Source organism: Gastrolobium bilobum, unplaced genomic scaffold (assembly GCF_033153095.1).
Source record: "Gastrolobium bilobum isolate Gb01-03AN ecotype WA unplaced genomic scaffold, APGP_CSIRO_Gbil_v1 utg17396, whole genome shotgun sequence".
Taxonomy (NCBI): Eukaryota; Viridiplantae; Streptophyta; class Magnoliopsida; order Fabales; family Fabaceae; genus Gastrolobium; species Gastrolobium bilobum.
In genome coordinates this window covers 4,935-14,576 of record NW_026898774.1, presented here as the reverse complement: position 1 = coordinate 14,576, position 9,642 = coordinate 4,935, and the positions used below count along the sequence as shown (strand labels likewise).

The window sequence follows — 9,642 nt, the reverse complement described above, 5'->3', positions numbered from 1 at the left end:
ACTCGCTCCAAGGACCTTGGGAGATTATATGACTCCAGCCCGAGTTCCACAGACGACGAGCATTGTTAGACTGACCATCGAAGCTAACAACTTCGAACTGAAGCCGGCGCTGCTAACTGATTCAAAAAGAACAGTTTGCTGGAGGAAGAGCAGAGAACCCCTATAGTCATCTTGATGATTTCTTACTTTACTGTGACACATTAAAAGTGAATGGAGTTTCTCGTGACGCTATCTTGCTCAGATTATTTCCATGCTCACTGAAGGATGATGCAAGAGCTTGGGTACAGTCTTAACCCGAAGGAAGTATAACCAGTTGGGATGACTTAGCAAGGAAATTCTTGGCCAGATTTTTCTCAGCTTCAAAGATGGCAAGACTCAAAGCGAAAATCACCTCTTTTGAACAAAAAGAAAGCGAATCTCTGTACGAGGCTTGGGAACGGTTCAAAGGATTACTCAGGAAATGTCCTCAACATGGAATTGAAGCATGGGAGAAAGCAAGAATCTTTTTCCAAGGAATGACATCCAACATAAGAACACTGGTAAATGCTGTTGCAAGGGGCTCCTTGAAAACAAAAACTCCAGAGGAAGCACTAGAATTGTTGGAATCCTTAGCTTCTCAAGAATTTGACAATGCCCTAGTTGCACAAAGGAGAGCAGGAATTATGAAGCTTGACGGCTAAAATGCAATCTTAGCCCAAAATGAACAAATGCTGCAAATGTACAAGAAACAACAAGAACAATTAGATGATCTTACTAAACAATTTAATCATTCTCAGGTTTCTTCTGTTAGTAATTCTCAAATTAAATGTGGTATTTGTGCAGAGGCTCATGCGACGGAAGATTGTGACTACATGAGAACAATTGAAAAGCCATCAGCAGAGGCCAATGGAATCTGTTACGATCAGAAGAATCAGAATCAACATCCAGGGTTGAGTTACAAATCCAACCATCAGCTCAATCCTTCCCTTCCAGTGCAACCACATACCCCACAACAAAGTAACACTTCTGAGTGAGAGAAAGCTTTTGCACAGCTATGCAAGACCACTTCTGATTATATTCAAGGTGCAAATGCTTTTAGAGAGGACACATCTGCTTTCATGCAAGAGACTAGATCAGCACACCGGAATCAAGAAGCTTCCATAAGAAATCTGGAATTTCAGATTGGCCAGTTGTCAGAGCAATTTTCTAAGAAAGCTCAGGGTACTTTTCCAAGCAACACAGTTGTCAATCCAAGGGAGCATTGCAATGCTATCACCACTAAGAGTGGGACAGTGATTCAGCCTATAGAGGAGCAGCCCGAAGAAAAGAAGAAGGATGGAGAAGCATCAGTTGAAGAAGAGAAGGAATAAAAGGAAAAAGATACAATTGAAGTTGACAAAATCAATCCTGAAAAAGTTGAAAGGAAATTATATAAGTGGGAGAAGAAGAAAGCTTTATAAAGGCAAGACAAGCCCTTAGATCTCTCCCCATATGCTCGAATCCCCTATCCTCAGAGATTAAAGGAAGAGATTCAGAAGCAGCAATATTCAAAGTTTCTAGACATACTCAGGAGGTTGTAGATCAACATTCCTTTTGCCGAAGCTTTAGAGAACATGTCCAACTATGTAAGGTTCATTAAGGATCTATTATCAAGGAAGCGTAAGTTGCAGAAATGTGAAACGGTGAATCCGATAGAGGAATGTAATGCTATCATCCAAAAGAAGTTACCTACCAAAGTCAAGGATCCATGGAGCTTCAGCATTCTATGCACTATAGGCAAAGTGGAAGTGGAAAATGTTTTATGTGATCTTGGAGCTAGCATCAATGTCGTGCCACTCTCCATGATGAAGAAGCTGGGGATTACTGAAGTGAAGCCCACAAAGACGGTAGTGCAACCGGCTGACCGCTCTTCAAATCAAGCTTATGGCATCATTGAAGATATATTGGTCAAGATAGACAAATTCATCATTCCTGTTGATTTTTTCATCCTTGACATTGAAGAAGATGCCACAATTCCTATGATTTTTGGAAGACCCTTCTTGGGAACTTCAGGAGCACTGATTGATGTACTTAAAGGTGAGTTGATCTTGCAGGTAGACGGAGAGCAAGCAATTTTCAAATTCTTTGACAAAGAAGTCCCCTCATCCGTAGCTCATCCGGAAGATCAAGTCTACTATATTGGTGAAAAGAAAGGTGAAGAAGAACACAATGATGAGTCTTCTCAAGAAAGTAAGTCAAAAGTTGAGATGTAGAAGCCCAGGAGAAAGGGAAAACATATAAATACCAAATTCAAAGTTCTTGAGGCTACTGTATCTCACTTATATGCACAAGAGCACTATGGTAGGACACAATTTCTGAATGATGGAGCTTGGACATCACCAAGCTTATGCTTTGAGCCACCACGAAAGTAAATCAGGTACGTCAGCCTCGCGACGTTAAACAAGCGCTAATGGGTAGGCAAACCCACACTTTACTGTTTTATTTTAATTTTACCGTTTTAGTTATTTTTACTTTGAATTAAATAAAGAGAAAAATACAAAAATATAGTAGAAGGTGTTGAGACTAATGGCTATCATTGAGTAAATTTTACAGGTGAAGAAAAGGGAACAAACAACAAGAGAGCAACTAGTTGTTTTATTTCTCGACGTGTTTTCTTTTTACATTTAAATCTATTGCTGAGGACAGCAACATTTAAATCTGGGAATGGGGAACACGCAGTTCATCTAAGCACAATGGATTAAGCTGGAGGAATTTCATGAGCACACACAGAATATCCGGCTAAAACAGGGAACTATCTCAAATATTTTCTCCTTTTCTTTAGGTTTATTCTTTTTGAATTTAATTTTTAATTTTTAATTTTTAGTTGTTTTGAAAAACCCCAAGTCGTTGTTTTTGTGAAAATTTTATATTTTTCTGACTCAGTGCAAATAAATGGATAATTGGTAGGAATTTTAATCAGTAATTGATTGAGAGCATGATGATGCACTTACTTGAATATTTTCATAATGAGCATCAATGTAATGATTTTCATGATTCATTGAATATTCTCTCTTTAGTAATGAAGTTTTTTAAGATACAGAATAAGGGAATTATTGTGCATTCATAGCCGTGAGGTTTTGAGCCTATACAAAAAATTTATTGAGTGTTCATCCCACTATATGAAAGACTCTAGAACTTGCTTTGTTTCTTGCTTGAATTGGTATGTGATATATTTTATGGATATGATTGAGGCATGTTCCTTCTTTAAACTAAATGGCCAAATAGCCAACCATTGCTGATATTCCTTAGTTAAACCCCTTTGAGCCTAGGCCTGTTTATTCTTTGAAAACCTATAAAGATGAATAAGCCATTTTCCATATAAATCCTCATTTTATTTGAGATTAATTTTCAGATTTGAATTGAGGAAAAAGTGTTAATTGTTGATGATATAAATTGTGATGTATGGAAGTACAGATAAAAAGGCAAAAGCCAAGGAAGTAAGGTTGGTTAGAAAGAAACAAAGAAAAGGAAAAATACTCATAAAGCGAAAAAGAAAAGAAGTGAAAAGAAAGAAAGAAAAATTATTCTGAGAAAAGAAAACGACAAACAAGAGAAGAGTTCAAAAGAAAAAGAAGAATGGACTGAAAAAGAAGAAGAAAGAAAGCTGTTTACAAATTGTAAACGATTACATTTATTCCTCTTTGAATCTGAATTTTAATCTTGTAGCTCATTCTCTAAATTTTTCCTTCCATTAGCCAGGCCAAGTTATAACCCTAAGAAAGATCTCTTGATCTGTGATATATGTCACAATACTGTGGAGAGTGAGAATATAAGCAAGCCTATGTAGTGTTGATTCAGTGGGATATGAGTGAAACACCAACCCTCTAAACAGTTGAGTGTGAGTAAAGTGAATTCCTAGTGAGGGAGTGTTTCTGGAAATTTTCCTTATTCTTAATCTTAAGAAATTTTGTTGCAGCTTTTAACTGATGAATTATGAATCTTGTTGATTGATGTATCATTCTTTTAAGTCTGAATGCTCTGTAATCATGTCTCTGATTGAATCTTTCCTATCAAATTCCATGCAAATGAAAGGTCCTGCTTGATTTCCAGTAAGTTTATTCTAGTTAATTGTTGAGGACAACAATATTTAAATCTGGGAATGGTTGATAAACCCTTGGTTTACCATGGTTTTAGGCTTAATTATACTTAAAATATGTCATGAACTGCATCGAAATTAAGGTTTTATACAGTGAAGTCACAATAATTGAATATCTTGCTAACATGTTGTCATATTTCTTATTTCAAAGGATTTTTGACCTCTATTATGGCCCTGTGGAACCAAAAGAAAGCAACAAGAGGAGTTGAAGCCTCAAGGAAGCAAGATTCCAAGCATCTGCAAGCTGGAAGAGGACATTTTGGCGTCCAAGAAGAACATTTAAATGCTCTAAATGAAGAAAACCACAATAACTACATGGACCAGAGCGTTTTGGCGGCCAAACAGAGCGCCAAAACGCTCCAGAAGCAATCAGAATCCCTTCGAAGAGGACGTTTTGGCGCCCAACATCACGCCAAAACGTCCATAGGCAGACAGCAACACACTGTGAGATTGTTTTAGTGCAGAAACGGCACGCTAAAACGTCCATGCACGGCCAAATCTAAATCCAAAAGAGATCTTATATCTTTATCAAGATATGCATCAGATTTTACAAAAAATACAAAGTGGAAACAAATCAATCTTGATTGAGAATAGATATAAATCCATGGGAAGATATGACGGAAGATCACAACAAAGATTCAAAGCTCAAATCTGTCAACCAATCTTCAAGATCTTAAATGCAAAGAGGAAACAATTGTAGAATCAGTTATAAATCTGATACAGATTCGTTGGGAGATTGAATGAAGGATACAACTCCAATGATTATAAATAAGGAGCTGAGGGTCAAGACCAAAAAAACCAATTCACAAATCCAGACAATTACATAGAGACCTGAAGGAGGAATCCTGTTGCGGAGCGCTGGAACACTGAGGAATTGGATCATAAAGCTCGTGAAAGAGCTGGACTTATAACACCTACTCTTGGTTCACCAATTCCTGTGCAATTGTGGCTTGATATTGCTATTGAGGTAAAAACTATGGTGTCTTTACATGTTCAAAATCCATCTTTCAAATCCATTTTTTTCCTATGTTGCAAACAACCCTTTTTAATCTTTCTTTCCCTATATTTATCTTTCCTGTGCTGTTTGTTTGTGTTTATTGACCGCAATTTGTTTGGAATACAAGGGATATTGATGGTGATGTATGTTGGTTGGTCTAGCTGCTAGAATTAATTAAGTTTAATTAATGTTTAATTATTTTGTACTTGGTTTACTAAGACTGAACAGACACTTCTCCTCTGGCTTTTGAATGATTGGTCATTAGTGTATGAGCTGAGAAAGATGTATTTCATATTAATGGTTCTAGCTGTAGTATGCTAAAAAAATTACTTGCAATTTGTCCGGAGATGATGGCATTAACAGAGTTTAATCAAACCTTTTTGAAAGTTCTTTTTCAAATGTGCATATGGAGAACCTCACTTGATGAAGTTATCATTAACCTCCAAAAAATGTGCATATGTTTACAATGTTTTTACCTTTTTTGTATTAACATGAAATCGTTCTTGCTAGGTTTAAAAGGAGTCTAATAAACCTTAGGTCAATCAACCCAATCCTATAACTTGAACGATCAAACTATTTTTTGTTTGGGGAACATATAGTTAAGCTTATGACTTTTGTTAACATATTAAATCCGGCTTAACCAATTTAGCAAACTGTGAATTTCTTATAAGATCAATTTAACAGAAAAAAAATGTACACAATCATAATATGTTGTTCCTCATCAGTTTATCAGCAAACGCATTTTCTAAGTATCCCCCTTCTGGTTTAGAACATGTAGCTTTCAATGCCTTTGAATTTAGAGTCGTTATAATAAAGTCAATTTTTCAATCATCAACCAGCACTAGGTAGCACTACAATTTAATGCCAGCAAGAAGAGTCATTGCATGAATCAAACAAGAAAAGATGTCTTGTGATTATCAAAGGTTGGTTGCTCTGAACAACCAAAGTATTGTATGAAGATTTATATAATAGATAATGTTTGCATTTTTTTGGTGTCATTTTTATATCTAGACTGAAGTAGTATATGTTATTTTGTTGTCATTTTTTTGAAACTGGGAATATGTTGGCAACATAGTTTCTTAATTCTTATAGAACATGTCTGTATATTTTAAAGTGACAATGTTCTTGCTTATGATCACTGAAAATTGAAAAGTAACACACGCCCCCTGAAAGGAATATGATGTAAAAGAAATAAGGATATTGTTCTTCTCTCTGGCATATGATTGCAAAATGAAATAGATTTTTGTTATTTCCTTGAATCATATTCTCATCGTTGTTATAGACCCAATATTTCTTATATACATGATCAACTAATCATGATGGACAGAATTAACATGTGCTAAGTGTGAATTTGTAGTTGTGTGACATAGGGAAAGCTTGGCATCAAATTTGTAACGTGCAGACTTCAAGTCTCTGAAAATTTGAAATGGCTGATTCGAATAGGTAAATATTTTCCTATTTTTAAAAAGCTGTTTTGTTTCTCTAATTTTTATTTTAAATTATCTTTTCCATTTTCGCTATAGTAATTTTATGTTAAACTTTGATATAGGGAAAACTTGGCAATGATTGAATAGGGAAATGATGCTGATGTAGAAAGCGATGAATTGGAAGTTGAAGAAGGACCTACTTTTAAAAGGCCTAGGAAAAGGCAAGCGCGTTGCTGGGAACATTTCACAATAATAGTAGAAAAAGGGCATGAAAAGGCAAGATGCAATGGTTGCAAGATAGAGTACAAGATGGACAGTAAGACTTGCGGTACGTCTACTTTAAACCGTCACATTGACAAATGCACACAAATCAAACATGAAGAAATTGGCCAAGTTATTTTAGACATGCAAGGTAAAATGAAGGCTATAAAAATAGATATGAAGGTAGCACGTGAGATGTATGCTGAAGTTGTTATTGAACATGACCAGCCCTTTGCTGAGTATAGGAAGTTTAGGCGTTTTCATAATTACTTGAATCCATATTGGACTGGCATTTCTAGAAATACTCTTAAACAAGATGTTTTAAATGTGCACATGAGAGACAAGATGAAGCTGGAAAAGATGTTTGTTAGCATTGAAAGTAGGATATGCTTAACTTCAGATTTGTGGACATCTTGTAATATTGAGGGTTATGTTTGCTTAACTGCTCATTTCATTGATGCAAATTAGAAGTTGAATAGTAAAATTATTGCCTTCCATCATATGCCTCCTCCTCACACTGGATTTGAATTGACTTATAAAATACTTGGTTTGTTAAAGGAATGGGGCATAGAGAAGAAGATTTTTACCATTACTTTGGATAATGCATCTGCAAATGACTCTATGGTTGGTGGTTTGAGAAGCCAATTGAATATGCAAAAATTGTTGTTATGTGATGGAAAAATTTTTCACGTGCATTGTTCTGAACACATATTGAATTTGATTGTTCAAGATGGAGTAAAAGTTGCAAATGATGCCCTGTCTCGGATTAGAGAGAGTGTTAAATATATAAAAGGCTCAGAATCAAGAATGATCAAATTTAAGGAGTGCATTGAACAAGTTGGTGGTGCGAAAACTGTAACTGCATTGATAGCAGATGTACCCACTAGATGGAATTCCACTTATGAAATGCTTAATCGTGCTCAAATTCAGGCGTGAGTTCGCAATTCTCCAATTGAGTGATAGAAACTACAAGTATTATCCTTCAGAAGAAGAGTGGAATAGGTTAGAAATTCTTTGTCGGTTCTTGCTACCATTTTGTGATATCACTAATTTGATGTCTGACACTTCTTATCCTACTTCTAACTTGTATTTTCTACAAGTTTGGAAAATTCAGCGTGTTCTCATTCGTATGAGTAATGATGAAATGATGAAGATGTGGTTGTAAGTAGCATGGCTAATAAGATGATGGATAAGTTTCAAAAATATTGGGAAGAGTATAGTGATGTGCTTTCACTAGGAGTTGTTCTTGATCCTCGCATTAAGTTTACTACATTATCTTTTTGTCATAAAAAGATTGATGCTTACACACATGATGATAAGATGGAAAATATAAAGGCAAACGTGTATAAGCTCTTTGAGAATTATGTAAACATTAATTCATCAACTACCATTGATCAAAGTCAAGATAACACTCACTCTTCAAGTCAAGGGTCAATGGAAACGAGAGGATGAAATGATGAGATCTTTGATGTAAGTTCATGTTTAGCAAAAAGCTTTAATTATGTTATATCATATTCATTTTCACGCCTTTATTTATGCCTGTACTTACTTCAATTATTATGTTTTTGCACTTCTCAAATATGATATGAATTGTTCTTGCACAATCAACACCTTGCAATAAATACTGGAATATCTGAACTTGATGTTTATTTAGAGGAGCCTATATTGGTTATTGACAACTGGAATAGTTTTGATGCATTGCAATGGTGGAAGGATAATAGTTGTCGTTTTTCGAATCTATCATTAATGGCTCGTGACTTGTTAAGCATTCCTATTACCACTGTGGCATCTGAATCTGCTTTAGCATTGGATCATGTGTGCTTAACAAATATAGAAATAAGTTGTTGTCAAAGAATGTTGAAGCTTTGGTATGTACCCGCAATTGGTTGGCTGGTTTTGATGCCAATGGTAATTTATTTATTTTCAATGCAATTAAAATTTCATTTTCATTTGTCATTGTAACCTTAATTGATTATTTACATTTTATGGTTTGTGTTTTGTAGATGATAATGATGATGAAGATGGTATTTCCCATATATTAGTTTCTTCACGGGGATCTAATGGTCATGAAACTTTGTAGATGATCCAATGATGATGGTATACTTTTGGATGTTTAGATTTTGATATTGTACTGTATTGGCCATGGGAACTTATAAGACAGTTTTTATTTTGTAATGTGTTTGTCTACTGCTATTTTGGGATTTCTTAATTTATTGGTTATGTTTTATTAGTTACTGTCTTTACACCATTATGCATTAGACAATCAATAGTTTTGGCAGTGTTGATAATTTTATGCAGTGTTGGAGAACAAATAAGACTAGTTCCACAAAAATCAATTTTTTTGAGCCAACTAGCGAGCCAACCTGCGAGATAACCCACGAGCCAACCCGCGAGCCAACCCACTGGCATCATTTCGAGCCAACTCGCGAGCTTTTTTCCGAGCCAACCCGCGAGCTGATTATCGAGCCAACCATAACCCGGCTCGGGTTGGGCTGGGTTGGGTTTTCTGGCTCGTTTATTTTTTCGAGCCAACCCTAACCCGACCCTATTTTAAAGGGTTGAATGCGGGTTGGGCCGGGTCGAGCCGGGTTGGCCCATTTTGCCAATCCTACCTGAAATTGCAAAGACTGAGAGGAGACTGAGGAAAGTTGCCAAGCAGATAATTTGAGAAGAATTCAATAGTGTACCTATACAACCAATACAAGAGATGGAGGATAATAACAATGCTGGTGGCAGAGGCCAAAATACAAATAACCTACCTCCAAGATTGTTGGACACCATTCTGACTCCGGTGTTCAATAGGCCAAATTCAAGTATACTCAGGCTGACGGTGGAGGCAAACA

At 35.9% G+C, this 9,642-nt stretch overlaps 1 non-coding gene across 1 annotated transcript; it reads right to left on the bottom strand.

Moving 5' to 3' along the window:
* Positions 1-371: 371 nt before the first annotated feature.
* On the bottom strand, positions 372-478 carry LOC133283992 (small nucleolar RNA R71). Its single transcript, XR_009747849.1, has one exon. It is a non-coding gene; the product is annotated as a small nucleolar RNA R71 (small nucleolar RNA).
* Positions 479-9,642: the final 9,164 nt, after the last annotated feature.